The sequence below is a fragment of the Geotrypetes seraphini genome, chromosome 2 (genome assembly GCF_902459505.1).
Source record: "Geotrypetes seraphini chromosome 2, aGeoSer1.1, whole genome shotgun sequence".
Lineage (NCBI taxonomy): Eukaryota > Metazoa > Chordata > Amphibia > Gymnophiona > Dermophiidae > Geotrypetes > Geotrypetes seraphini.
This window is the reverse complement of record NC_047085.1, coordinates 133,463,895-133,479,286: the sequence shown is the minus strand read 5'-3', so window position 1 is coordinate 133,479,286 and position 15,392 is coordinate 133,463,895.

Here is a 15,392-nt window from a genome sequence, read left to right as displayed (position 1 = left end):
TACCTGGACTTCCAGAAAGCCTTTGACAAAGTACCTCACAAGCGCCTACTAAGGAAACTGTGGAACCACGGGGTGGAAGGAGACATACACAGATGGATCGGTAACTGCCTGGCGAACAGGAATCAGAGGGTAGGAGTAAAGGGACACTATTCTGACTGGAAAGGGGTCACGAGTGGGGTCCCACAGGGGTCGGTTCTGGGACCACTGCTTTTCAATATATTTATTAATGACCTGGAAACAGGGACAAAGTGCGAAGTTGTTAAATTTGCAGATGACACGAAACTCTCCAGTAAGGTTAGATCTGTAGAGGAATGTAAAGAACTTCAAATGGACCTGAACAGACTGAATGAGTGGACAAATAAATGGCAGATGAGCTTCAATGTAGAAAAATGTAAAGTTATGCACATAGGGAAAGGGAACCCGATGTACAACTACACAATGGGGGGGATGGTACTGGGGGAAGGCAACCTAGAAAAGGACTTGGGGGTTTTGGTAGATAGAACAATGAAGCCAGCGGCACAGTGTGCAGCGGCCTCAAAAAAGGCAAACAGAATGTTGGGCATTATCAAAAAAGGTATCACTACCAGAACCAAGGAAGTTATCCTCCCGCTGTATAGGGTGATGGTGCGACCGCATCTGGAGTACTGCGTTCAGTACTGGTCGCCGTACCTTAAGAAGGAAATGGCGATTCTCGAGAGGGTCCAGAGGAGAGCGAGAAAAATGATAAAGGGCATGGAAAACCTCTCATATGCTGAGAGGCTGGAGAAGCTGGGGCTCAACTCCCTGGAAAAGCGGAGACTTAGAGGGGATATGATAGAAACTCATAAGATAATGAAGGGTATAGTGAAGGTAGAGAGGGACAGATTCTTCAGACTAGCAGGGGCAGCAAAAACTAGAGGGCACTCAAAAAAATTGAAGGGAGATAGGTTCAGAACAAATGCTAGGAAGTTCTTCTTCACGCAGAGGGTGGTGAACGCCTGGAATACGCTTCCAGAGGAGGTGGTAGAGCAGAGTACGACTTTGGGGTTCAAAAGGGGATTGGACGAGTTCATGAAGGAAAAGGGGATCCATGGGTACAATTAAAGGGTTACTATACAGTACAGAAGGCTGTAAAGTAATAGAGTAGTAGAGAAATAGATCACTACAGGTCATTGACCTGGGGGGGCCACCGCGGGAGCGGACTGCTGGGCGTGATGGACCTATGGTCTGACTCAGCAGAGGCAATGCTTATGTGCTTAGCCTATCCAGTAGGCAGACTGGGTGCTTGCCTATGGTGGAATATTTTGAGGAGCAGCTCCAATGTGGCAATCATAAGAGAGAACAAAAAAGAAGAAACAAAGCCTCGAGATACTATATGAAAAACAGCAAAAAGAGGCACTGGAGACGTCACAACCAGCAAGGGAATGTAAGTCCTTTATTGAGTTGAAGTCATTAAAATGTATTAACACAAACAAAGTCCCAGGTTTTGACTTCTCCGGTGCAATCATGATAAGAACATAAGAAAAGCCTTACTGCGTATACCTGGCAAACCCTCCCCCCCCCAAAAAAAAAAATAGCAACATTCCATGCTACCAATCCAGGGCAAGCAGTGGCTTCCCTCATGTCTGTTCAATAACAGACTATGGACTTTTCCTCCAGGAAATTATCAAACCTTTCTTAAAACCAGCTATGTTAACCATTCTTACCACAACATCTTGTAATGCATTCCAGAGCTTAACTATTCTCTAAGTGAAAATAACATTTCCTTCTATCGGTTTTAAAAGTATTCCCTGTAACTTCATTGAGTGTCTCCTACTCTTTTTAATTTTGGAAAGAGAAAAAAAATCGATCCATCTGTACCCATTCTACACCACTCAGGATTTTGTAGACTTCAATCATATCTCACCTCAGCCATCTCTTTTTCAAGCTGAAGAGCCCTATTTTGTTTTAGTCTTTCCTCATACGAGAGTTCTATCCCCTTTATCATCTTGGTCATTCTTCTTTGAACCTTTTCTAGTTCCGCTACATCTTTCCTGAGATAAGGCAACCAAAATTGAATGATACAGAGGTATTATATGATTTTCAGTTTTGTTAACCATCCTTTTTAAATAATTCCTAGCATCTTGTTTGCTTTTTTGGCCATTAGGTTTCATCGTATTTTCTACAAAAACATCCAGATCTTTTTCTTGGGCACTAACTCCCAAGTTACATAGAAACATAGAAGATGACGGCAGAAAAGGGCTACAGCCCATCAAGTCTGCCCACTCTGCTTACCCACCCCCTGTCTATGCCCTAATGACCCAATTTCCTTATCTTGACCCTCGTAGGGATCCCACATGGGTATCCCATTTATTCTTAAAGTCTGGCATGCTGTCTGCCTCGATCACCTGCACTGGAAGCTTGTGCCAATGATCAACCACTCTCTCTGTGAAGAAATACTTTCTGGTGTCGCCATGAAATTTTCCGCCCCTGAGTTTGAGCGGGTGCCCTCTTGTGGCCGAGGGTCCCTTGAGAAAGAAAATATCATCTTCCACTTCGACACGTCCCGTGAGGTACTTAAATGTTTCGATCATGTCTCCCCTCTCCCTATGTTCCTCAAGAGTGTAGAGCTGCAATTTGTTCAGTCTCTCTTCGTACGAGAGACCCTTGAGCCCCGAGATCATCCTGGTGGCCGTCCGTTGAACCAATTCAATTCTGCGCACATCTTTACTGTAATGTGGCCTCCAGAATTGCACACAGTACTCCAGATGATGTCTCACCATGGCCCTGTACAATGGCATTATGACTTCAGGCTTTCGGCTGACGAAACTTCTATTGATACAACCCAATATCTGCCTTGCCTTAGATGAAGCCTTCTCCACTTGATTGGCAGTTTTCATGTCTGCACTGATGATTACTCCTAAATCTCGTTCTGCTGAAGTCCTAGTTAAAGTTTCTCCGTTTAAGAAGTACGTCCTGCATGGATTTCTGCTTCCGAGGTGCATGACCTTACATTTCTTAGCATTGAAGCCTAGCTGCCAAGTTGTACCCCTAGCATCTGGTAACTGACATTTGGATTATTCTTCCCAATTTGCATCACTTTGCATTTGTCCACATTAAATTTCATCTGCTATTTGGATGCCCAGTCTTCAAATTTCCTAAGGTCTGCCTGCAATTTTTCACAATATGCATTTGTTTTAACAACTTTGAACAGTTTAGTGTCTTCTGCAAATGTAATCACCTCGCTCACTGTTCCAATTTCTAGATCATTTATAAATAAGTAAAATAGCACAAGTTCCAGTGGTACTCCACTGTTTACCTTCTTCACCCTCTTCCATTGAGAAAAATGGCCACTTAACCCACACTCTATTTTCTATCCGATAACCAATTCCTAATTCACAACTTAACATTGTCTCCTATCACATAACTCTTTAATTTTCTCAGGAGCCTCTCATGAGGAATTTTGCCAAAAGCTTTCTGAAATTCTAAATATACTAAATCAACCAGCTCACCTTTATCCACATGTTTATTCACACCTTCAAGAAGTCAAGCAAATTGGTGAGGCAAGATCTCCCTCAGCTGAACCCATTAAATCATGTTTGTCTATGTATTCCACAATTTTATTATTTATAATTGTTTCCACTACTTTGCCCAGCACTAAAGTCAAGCTTACTGGTCTGTAATTTCCTGGATCTACCCTGAAACCTTTTATAAAAATTGGTGTAAAATTGGCTATCCTCCAATCTTCAGGTACCACAGAAGATTTTAGCGACAGCTTACAGATCACTTTCAACAGGTCAGAAATTTCATGTGTTCTTGCAGTACCTTGGAATGTATACCATCCAGTCCAGGTGATTTATCACTTTTTAACTTGGCAATTTGGCTTAGTACATCTTCTAGATTTACTGAGATTCCTTTCAGTTTCTTTACATTATATCACTCTTGAAAACCATTAACGGTTCAAGTAGGTCTCTTACATCTTCTTCCATAAAGATTGAAGCAAATAATTCATTTAGTCTCTCTGCTATGGCCTTATCTTCCCTGAGCATCTCTTTTTCTTCTTGACCAACAATGGTCCCACAGATTCCCTCCCAGGTTTGTACTTCTGATGTACCTAAATAAATTGCTACTATGAGTTTTTGCCTTTTTGGCAAGTTTTTCTTCATATTCTTTCTTGCCAGTGCTTATGTTTCTTCATATTTTCTTCATTTGGATCCTTTTTCATTCTTTAAAGAATGAATTTTTTGGCTCAAATAGCCTGTTTGACTTCACCTTGTAACCATGCCAACTCTCATTTCTTCTTCTTTCCACCTTTGTTAATACATGGAATACATCTGGTCTGGGCTTCCATGATGGTAATTTTAAATGGGACTCAGTTAAGCACAGCACTTTTCATTGAACAATTTTAGAATGAATTTTTATGAGAGCAGATTACACTTTCATAGTTTTGATGCACATTGCTGATTTTGGGAGTTTATTAAGCTTTTATTTTTATTTTCTTCTCAATTTGGTGTGAATGTTTTAAGACTTATACAATGTTTTGATCAATTAATTGCACTATACTGGATTAAATGATGTATGGGGCAGTTCTTATTTAGACTTATTGTCTGGTGCTGGTCATCTATGAGTTACTGCCCGAGCCCACAGTCCCTTTTTTATATCAAATGGGCCTATACTGATGTCCATTACATTAATTTTCTTTAACATTCAATATTTAATTAAGTCCAAATATTCTCCCAAAGAGAACAAGAGTGTTAGTCAATTCTAGATTGGATATTAGATTAGACATTATTGGCAACAAGATTGTCTTTTGGGTTTCAGTTTTTGAGCTATTTTTAAATAACATCCATGCCTGGTTTACAGACCTAACCTTTGCCACTTATCCTTTTAGCTTCTTCTTAACCATTTTCCTCATTTTATTATAGTCAGCCTTTCAAAAATTAAATGCCACTACAATAGATTTATTTTGCAACATCATTCCAGATATCAGCTCAAATTTGATCACACTATGATTGCTGTTTCCCAGCAAACTAACACAGTTACCTCCTGTACTATGCCTTGCTTTCCACTAAGGACCAAATCTAAAATAACTATCCTTCATGTTGGTTCCGAGACCAGTTGCTCCAAGAAGCAGTCATTTATGAGGTCTTTGAATTTTACCTCCCTTGCACTCCCTGATGTAACATTTATCCAGTCAATGTTGGAGTAATTGAAATCATTATTATACTGTTGCCCAATTTGCCAGCTTTCCTAATCTCTGAAAATATTTCTTTGTCTGTCAGCTCATTCTGTCCTGGAGGATGGTAGTAAAACACTCCCTTTATACTCCTTTCCTTCATACATAAAATTTATATCCATATGAATTCCACACTGCTATCTGTCATGCTGAATGTTTATTTTGTTTGATTCAATTCCCTCTTTAACATATAGTGCAACCCCCCTCTCCAATTTGATCTACTCTATCCTTGCAATATAATTTGTACCTAGGTAGAACAGTGTCCCATTGATTGTCCTCCTTCCACCTGGTCTCTGAGATGACAATTACATTTACCTTATCATTCAGTGCTAAATATTCTAACTCTCCTATTTTATTTTTTTGGGCTTCTAACATTTGTATACAGACACTTCAAATTATGGGGTTTTTTTTTAGTTTTGGCTACAGGCTGCTGAGAAGATGACAGGGATAATTTGAGTCCTTTACTTTGCCTTCATCTTAAACACTTCTGGCTTTCTTTCACCATTATTGTTGCCTCTCTATTGGGATTCCCTAAATATCCTGTTTCAATAGTATCTTTCAAGAATACTTTATACCAAACCATCTACTCCTGGGCAACTGTCAACTTCCCCTCACCTCTGTGTCAGTTAAAAACTGCTCTATCTCCTTTTTAAATGTTAGTGCCAGCGGCCTGATTCTATCCAGGTTAAGGTGGAATTCACCCTTTTGGAACAACATCCCCCTTTCCCAGTTCCTAACAAAATCTAAATTTCTCAACCCTGCACCATCATCTCAACCACTCAATGAAATTTTGGAACTCTGCCTGCCTCTTGGGTTCTGTGCATGGAACTTGGAACATTTCTGAAAATGCTGCCCTGGAGGTTCTGGATTTCAGCTTTCTACCTAAGAGCCTAAATTTAGCTTCCAGAACCTCCATCCCACATTTTCCTATGTCATTGATACCAACATATACCAACATTGATAAGAAAGGAGTTGAAAGTTGGGAGAGCAGAAGGAGAAGGTAAATGATGTTTTGCTTCTGATCTCCCTTCAGTCAGCAATGAAAACTTGGCAAACAGGTGCACTCAGAGACAATACAGAGAGGGGAATAGGGAAAAATGTGAAGGTCAATAAAAGAATCTTCCCTATATATGTTAGTCACAATTTTATATATTAGGCAAGTCACACATTGAAAGTAAGTTAAGCATCTTACGTTATGTGAAAGCACAGCACAGTCTAATGCAGGTATAATTGCTTTAAAAAATATTCAGAGCTTTTGGCTAGTGACCACATCCATCTTTTTCTACAAACTATTTTCTAATTGAAGGGTAAGGCAAGTACTTTGAACTATCAATTATAAGTGACATCATTCTCCACTCTGCTATAATAAGCAATGTTCATTCTCTGGCAAGCAGACTGCAAGAAGGCTTCAATAAACAGAGAGGGTCACATAAATCACATGGATTTTTATTATGTTTCTTACCTTAGTTTTATTTTGGGCAATAAAATGACAATTATAGGCAGCCAAATGCTGCCTATTTCATAAACAAGGCAATGTAGGCAACGGTTTAGCTTCAGATTAACATGGAATAACAGGAAATGAATACCAGCAAGTTCAGTAGGAATTAGCTCTAGATATTCAGTGCTGGCGCCTGGACATGGCCTAGCATTGAATATTCAGGGATAATTCTGCAATACTGGTCAACATTATATTAACTTTATATTTATACAGAATCAGTGGCATAACAATGGTGAGAGGAGCCAGGGATAGTGGTGCCCTTTCCCTACCCTTTTCTCTGTCCCTACCATCCACACCTTCCTTACTCCCTCCTGCCTTGCGTGTGTGCCCCTCCCCTTCCCTGTACCTCTAACATTTGCAGCATGATCAGCGATCCCAACCTGTTACTCAAATCAGCATTGGCTCTTCCTCTGATGTCACTTCCTAGATGTGGGTCCAGGAAGAGATGTCAGAGGAAGAGCCAATGCTGGCGTGAGCAGCAGGTTGGGGTCGCAGCTCATATCGTGAACGTTAAAGGGGGAAAAGGGAAGGACTCCGCATGCAGTAGTGGGGCAGAGAAGAGCAGGGAGCAGAGAAGAGAATGAGTGCTGGTGCCTCCACCAAGACAATGCCCAGGGCAGACCCCCCCCCCTCCTTTACTACACCACTGTTCAGAATGTATAGCAAATCAAATATAATAAAAGTCTTAGCGGACATGCGCAGTGGGAAATTTGTGCGTCTGTGATGTGTAATCCGTGGCACCACATGCGCAGTAGGAGCGGCTGTTTCTGATGCGTGCAGTACGTTTCCACAGCAACGTAGGAGAAGCATGGTGGTTCCCTTCAGCTGAGTGGTTTTTGACACTTCCCCTATCGCTAGCGTGTGGCGGTTTTAGTTGCGGTGGCCGGCAGTGGTGGCTGACCGCTGGCACAGACAGTAGGTAGGTAGCAATTGCGGGGGCCGGTAAAGGGGGGCAAGCATCAGCTTTTGGCGCTGGAGGGAAGGAGTCATGCAGACAGGCTGGCTTTAGCGCGGCAGAAAGGGAGGGAGGTAGGCTGGCTAGCTTCGGGGGAGGGGGGATGGGACAAAGTCTAGAAGGCAGTGAAGGGGGACATAGGAAGGAGCACTGGGGGCACTAAGGGCATAGGAAGGAGGCACTGGGGCACTAAGGACATAGGAAGGGGCACTAAGGAGATGGGAATGAGTTACTGGGGGCAGTAAGGATATAGGAAGGAGGCACTGTGATCAATAAGGACATAGAAAGGAAGGAAGGAAGAAATAGAAAGGGACAATTGTTGGGCCTGAATGCAGAAAGAAAGAAAGAAATACAGCGGCTAAGGAGAGAGACAGAAAGAAAGACAGACATTGGAAAAGGAGAGAGAGAGGAAGAAAGACAGACAGATACATCTATTCTAGCACCCGTTAATGTAATGGGCTTAAAGACTAGTATAAACATAATATAAACTAAAGAAGGACTGGAGGTACATACAACTGTAAGACAATAAACCACACTCCAGTAAATTGGTAATAATCACAGAGAAAATCTCGATGAAGGGGAAAAAAACCCAGAAGGCACTCAGAACCATTCTGAGGTTTTTCCCTTTACCTAGATTTTCTCTGTGATTATTAGTACAGTATATACAGTACAAACTATTTTTCTGGAGTGTGGTTTATTGTGTCTTACAGTAACAAAAAAAAAATTAAATTAAAAAGCAAGTAACAAAAGTATTTCCTAAATTTGGCCCCCTTTTATGAAGCTGCATTAGGGTTTTTTTTTAAATTGCGAATCGCTGTGGTAAAAGCTCTGACGCTCTTAGGAATTCTATGAGTTTTGGAGCTTTTACCGAAGCGGTCTGCAATAAAAAATCCTAACACAGCTTCATAAAAGGGGGGGGCTTTGAATCAGGCAAATACTCTATTAGTCCTCGAAAATTAGGAGTGTGCATCATAAAGGAAATATATTTTTTTAATAAAGAAATTATCTTAACACTCACCGCCCCACCCCTTTTATCAAGCTGTGCTTGAGGTTTTTGGTGCGTGCTGGTGAGGTAAGTGCTCCGACACTCATAGGAATTCTATCAGCATCAGAACATTTACCATGCTAGCTCACATTAAAAAACCATTCATTAATAACATTTACTCACTGCTCAATCACGACTATCAATCATCTTGAGCCCTGTAGAACAGGTTATATGTCGGCAGATCCTGGTCTAAAATACATGAGAAATTCACATCCATATCTGACCTACAGACTTGGATGTCTATATTCTGAGCTGTACCCCACTACTCCCAGGATATTGAAACCCCCAATCTACAAGGAACTAAGTTTATGGTCACACAGTTTGAACTACTCTTACCAAAACAGACTCATAAATATTTTTAATTCAAAACTTCAGGAGGTGTCACTCAAGGCTCAGCTATCCTCTCATTGCCAAAAGATATACACACCAAGCTCCTCATAAGTTTTGAAAAGTTTTTTTCTTTTAACTCTAATAACTATAAAGAATGATTTAAATAGATTTTAATAAGAATTTTTATCCCAAACCTCCTTATTCATCTTTAAAAGGGTGAATAGAGACTGATTACTTATCTTAATCAAAAGTGTTCAAACACATTCTGTCCGTCGGCCCAAGGGAGTAAATCCAACATGTTTCGTCAGATGACAGCGGTTTTTTCAAGGATACTCCCTCAAAATGCCGAATCAACTGAATGCCCCAAGGTTCCGGAATATTCTGAATTGGGCACCCTTTCTAAAATTTCTGCTTCATGTGTTACATGCAAAAGTGTGCAACCACCCATGATCCACTCACACCATGCCCATGTGAATGCCGTCCTGGAAACTACACACAAAGACATGCAGAATTACAGAAGATTATGTAGCTGGATTATTATTGGCATGTGCATGTGAATATATATGCATTTAAATGACTAGAATACTAGGTTTCACTTATGTGCTTACCACCTAACTTTAGGTAGCTCCTTATAAAATTACCTCTAATGTGTCCATGCCTTGTTTATAAATCAGTAGGGGAAGGGAAGAGAAGAGAAGAGAGGCCTAGTAGAGTCTCTGCTTCAACACCATGAGGTTGTGAGTTTGATTCCAGCATGCTTCCTGTGACTCTGTCAGGTCACTTAACCCTCAATTGCCCCAAGTACCGCAGGTGAGCCTGCTGGGACAGATAGGGAAAATACTTCAGTACCTAATTATTATTCAATGTATTGTAAACCGCTTTGGGTGAATCTCTTTATGAAAAAGGCAGTTCATAAATCCCAAATAAATAAATATTAATAGATGTCTATAAAATACAATTTGAGATTCTGAGTAATCTACCTTGTGCTGCTTTTGAACCAGAAGTTGTAGACCGTGAACCGTGAACGAGCAAATTGATAGTGGGAAGCCGGTGGACATAATATACTTGGACTTCCAGAAAGCGTTCGACAAAGTTCCACACGAAAGACTTCTCAGGAAACTACAAAGCCATGGCATAGAGGGAGATATACAAAGATGGATAGGCAAATGGCTGGAAAACCGAAAGCAGAGAGTGGGCATAAATGGGAAGTTCTCCGACTGGGAGAAAGTGACTAGTGGTGTACCCCAGGGCTCGGTACTTGGGCCGATCCTTTTTAATATTTATATCAATGACCTGGAGGAAGGAACATCCAGTGAAATCATCAAGTTTGCAGACGATACAAAACTATGCCGGGCAATCAGATCGCAGGAGGATAGAGAGGAACTCCAGAGCGACTTGTGTCGGTTAGAAACATGGGCGGAGAAATGGCAGATGAAGTTCAATGTGGAGAAATGCAAGGTAATGCATTTAGGCAATAAGAATAAGGAATACGAGTATACAATGTCAGGTGCAACTCTGGGGAAGAGTGAACAAGAAAAGGACCTGGGTGTACTGATAGATAGGACCCTGAAGCCGTCGGCACAATGCGCGGCAGCGGCAAAGAAGGCAAATAGAATGTTGGGCATGATAAAGAAAGGAATCTCGAGTAGATCGGAGAAAGTTATAATGCCGCTTTATAGGGCAATGGTCAGACCACACTTGGAATACTGCGTCCAACATTGGTCTCCCTACCTAAAGAAGGATATAAAACTGCTGGAGAGGGTGCAGAGACGAGCAACAAAACTGGTGAAGGGTATGGAGAAACTGGAATACAAGGATAGACTTATAACACTAGGATTGTTCTCCCTTGAGAAAAGGAGACTGCGTGGGGATATGATCGAGACCTTCAAAATACTGAAAGGAATCGACAAAATAGATCAGAGAAGATTATTTACATTGTCCAATTTGACACGGACTAGAGGACATGTAATGAAGCTAAGGGGGGACAGGTTCAGGACTAATGTCAGGAAGTTCTGCTTCACTCAGAGAGTGGTTGACATCTGGAATGCCCTCCCAGAGGAGATTATTGCGGAATCGACCGTCCTAGGCTTCAAGAGCAAACTAGATGCATATTTCCTTAAGAGAGGCATATAAAGATATGGTGGACTATAAATTACGCCAGGTGTACACCTGGCAGGGCCTCCGCGTGTGCGGATCGCCGGACTTGATGGATCGAAGGTCTGATCCGGAGATGGCAGTTCTTATGTTCTTATCTATCAGATCCAGGAAAAAAAAAAAAAAGATATGTAAGACATAGTCACAGTTCATTAGACAAACCCTTAATCCTGTAAATGCATGTCAGTCTACCTATATCTGAGTAAGCTTCCTCACATTACACATTATCCTTTAACAAGCATAAGCATTTAATAAAGGCCTATTATACATTTTAAAAAACCCTACTTCTGGCTTTAGCAAATAGATATTAAAATCATTGAAGTGCAAGCCTACTTTCAAAGCAACAAATACATTATGGGCTCCTTTTACGAAGGTGCGCTAGCGGTTTTATCGCACGCACTGGATTAGTGCGCGCTATAGCGAGCACTAGCTGAAAATCTACCGCCTGCTCAAAAAGAGGTGGTAGCGGCTAACGCACGCGGCAATTTAGCGCACATTATTCAGCATGTTAAGGCCCTAGCACACCTTCGTAAAAGGAGCCCTATGTCTAAAGGACAGGAAGACAAAAATGACAAATTGCTCCCAGGAGCACGAGAGCATAAGGTATTTCAAAATGTTCAAGGGTTTTGAAAACAGGCTCTCTATCTTCTATCCAGGTTAACTATTCTATATTTGCAGGTATGTTAAAGAGAAAGTCAGTAATGGCACAAAGATGACCTTGAAGAGCACCTAGACGCAGAAGCCTTTGACTGAACGTTTCACACCAGTAAAGGAAATCTTTTTGCATGATCAAATGATAGCTATCTTTCGCTGATACAGCAGCATTACACAATTGCACCGGGAAAGAGGCATGTCTATTACTTTCTTTTCAGAAATCAAATCTTTCATAGCATGGCACCAAGGTCAGAAAGGCAACTCATGTTTAACATTTCTGAGACGTTTTAAGGTTCTCAAATTTTTAACGCCGCTAAATGGCAGTTTGGTATCTTGTTGCATTTAACAAAACAGAAGTTAGTAGACTCCATATATTTAACTTAGAAAAAAATATGCTTGCAACTGATGGTCTTAAAATGGGTCTCCTTGGATAAGAAAGAAAATACTATGAACTGGTAACTATCTGCCAGATACTGTATAGATCGCTCAAAGCTGGGCATGGAATTTTGGATGTGATTCATAAACCCACATATAAAGTAGTTAGCTAATTAGGCAATAACAATCAATTATTGACCTTACCAAGCACTTAATTGGCTGTAATTAGGAGATGTGTGTGGATCTGTCCTAAATTTCATAGCATGCAACTCCAAAGAAGGTATGGCCTGGGATGGGTAACATAAGAACATAAGAACTGCCGATGCTGGGTCAGACCAGTGGTCCATCCTGCCAAGCAGTTCGCTCATGCGGCGGCCCTTAGGTCAAAGACCAGTGCTCTAAATGAGTCCAGCCTCACCTGCGTACGTTCCAGTTTAGCAGGAACCTGTCCAACTTTGTCTTGAATCCCTGGAGGGTATTTTCTGCTATAACAGACTCCGGAAGAGCATTCCAGTTGTCTACCACTTTCTGGGTGAAGAAGAACTTCCTTACATTTGTACGGAATCTATCCCTTTTCAACTTTAGAGAGTGCCCTCTCATTCTCCCTACCTTGGAGAGGGTGAACAATCTGTCTTTATCTACTAAGGCTATTCCCTTCAGTATCTTGAATGTTTTGATCATGTCCCCTCTCAGTCTCCTCTTTTCAAGGGAGAAGAGGCCCAGTTTCTCCAATCTCTCACTGTACGGCAACTCTTCCAGCCCCTTAACCATTTTAGTTGCTCTTTTCTGGACCCTTCCGATATGTACCTTGTCCTTCTTCATGCACGGCGACCAGTGCTGGACGCAATACTCCAGATGAGGGCGCACCATGACCCGGACAGTTGCATGATAATCTTCTCTGATCTGTTCATGATCCCCTTCTTTATCATTCTTAGCATTCTGTTCGCCCTTTTTGCCGCCACCGCACATTGCGCGGACAGCTTCATCGACTTGTCAATCAGAATTCCCAAATCTCTTTCCTGGGAGGTCTCTCCAAGTACCGCCTCAGACATTCTGTATTCGTACATGAGATTTTTATTACCAACATGCATCACTTTACACTTATCCAAGTTGAACCTCATTTGCCATGTCGATGCCCATTTCTCAAACTTGATTATGTCACGTTGCAGATCTTCACAATCCCCCTGTGTCTTCACTACTCTGAATAACTTTGAATCAGACGATACCTCACTCGTCGTACCAGTTTGCAGGTCATTTATAAAGATGGTGAAGAGCACAGGTCCAAGCACCAAGCCCTGCGGCACCCCACTGGTGATGCTCTTCTAGTCAAAGTATTGTCCATTTACCCCCACTCTCTGTTTCCTATGCTCCAGCCAGTTTTTAATCCACATGGGCATTTCACCCTCGATTCCATGGCTTGCAATATTCCAAAATAGTCGTTCATGTGGAACCTTGTCAAACACCTTCTGAAAATCTAGATATACAATGTCGACCGGGTCACCGTTGACTATCTGTCTGTTTACTCCCTCAAGGAAGTGCAGCAAGTTCATCAAACACAATCTGCTTTTGCTAAAACCATGCTGACTGGTCCTCATCAGCCCATTTCCATCAAGGTGATCAATGATGCGGTCCTTTATTAGCAACTCTACCATCTTTCCTGGTACCGAGGTCAGACTCACCAGTCTGTAGTTTCCTGGATCTCCCCTCGAACCTTTCTTGAAGATCGGCATAACATTTGCCACCTTCCAGTCTTCCAGAATCTTTCCAGATTTGATCGACAGATTGGCTATTAGTTGAAGCAGTTCAATTATGGTCCCTTTTAAATTCCTTGATGACCCTCGGATGAATGCCATCTGGTCCCGGGGATTTATCACTCTTTTTTTTTTTTGTAAGAAAAATTCAATTTTATTACACAAACTCTCAAAACATACTTATTAACTGTTTTCCATTTTTCTTTCCCAACAACTACTCAGGTCCTTCTCTAGCTGTACTCTTTACAGGGTTTCACTTTAAACTTTCAGCAGGTGAATATTCATTTTCTTATAGTGTTCCAAATAACAATAACCATAGTAGTGTGCACACTAATAAAGTAAAAAGAACCTTTGTCTTCAGTCCCACCGCAGCTTTCTTACGTTGGAGCTCACCATTGACACTGGAAATGCTTGGACAATCTTTGTAACTTCTGACTAAAATCACGAACTGGAACTTCTGGAATCAGTGCACCTTCCAATCAAAATCTGGTACTGGAACAACTGGAACAATTGCCTTGTCGTACCTACTTCCTGTTCAGGCACCCTCATTTCTCCAGTCAGCTATCAACAACCTGCTTTAACTAGGTCCAATCTCCAACTGGCAACTGCCAGTTTATCACTCTTAAACCTATCAATCTACCTATATACCTCCTCTAGACTGACCATCAATCCTGTCAGCTTTCCATCTTCATTTCCAGCATATAGCCTGATGGGTTCCGTTATGCTCTGTAAATCATCTTCGGTAAATACAGACGCAAAAAATGTGTTCAGTTTGTTGGCGATTGCTTTGTCCTCCTTTAGCGCCCCTTTTATTCCATGGTCATCCAACGGTTCCACCGCTTCCTTCGCGGGTCGTTTCCCCTTAATATATCGAAAGAACAGTTTGAAGTTCTTCGCCTCCTTGGCTATATTTTCCTCGTGGTCTCTTTTGGCCCCTTTTACCGTCTTGTGGCACCTGCGTTGATGTTGTTTGTGCTTGTTCCAGTTTTTGTCCGTTTTTGACCTTTTCCATTCCTTAAACAAAGTTTTCTTGTCTCTGATCGCTTCCTTCACCTTTACAGTGAGCCACACCAGTTCTTTGTTCTTTTTCCTCTTGGATCCCTTGTTGATATGCAGTATATAGAGATTTTGCGCCTCAGTGACTGTGTCCTTAAAAAGGAACCAAGCTTGCTCTAGCATTTTTACAGTGCTTATCCTCTTCTTAATCTTCTTCCCTACCATGAGTCTCATCCCTTTGTAATTCTCTTTTCAGAAGTTCAGTGCCATGGCTGTCATTTTGGGCTGATGTTTCTCCCCTGCATCCAGATCGAAACAGGTCATATTGTGATCGTTGTTTCCCAACGTCCCTTCTACTTCTATATTTTGTGCCGGTGTTCCCTGAAATTAGGCATGATGTTATAGAATACCTGCATTTGCATGCCTCACTGCTATTGGTT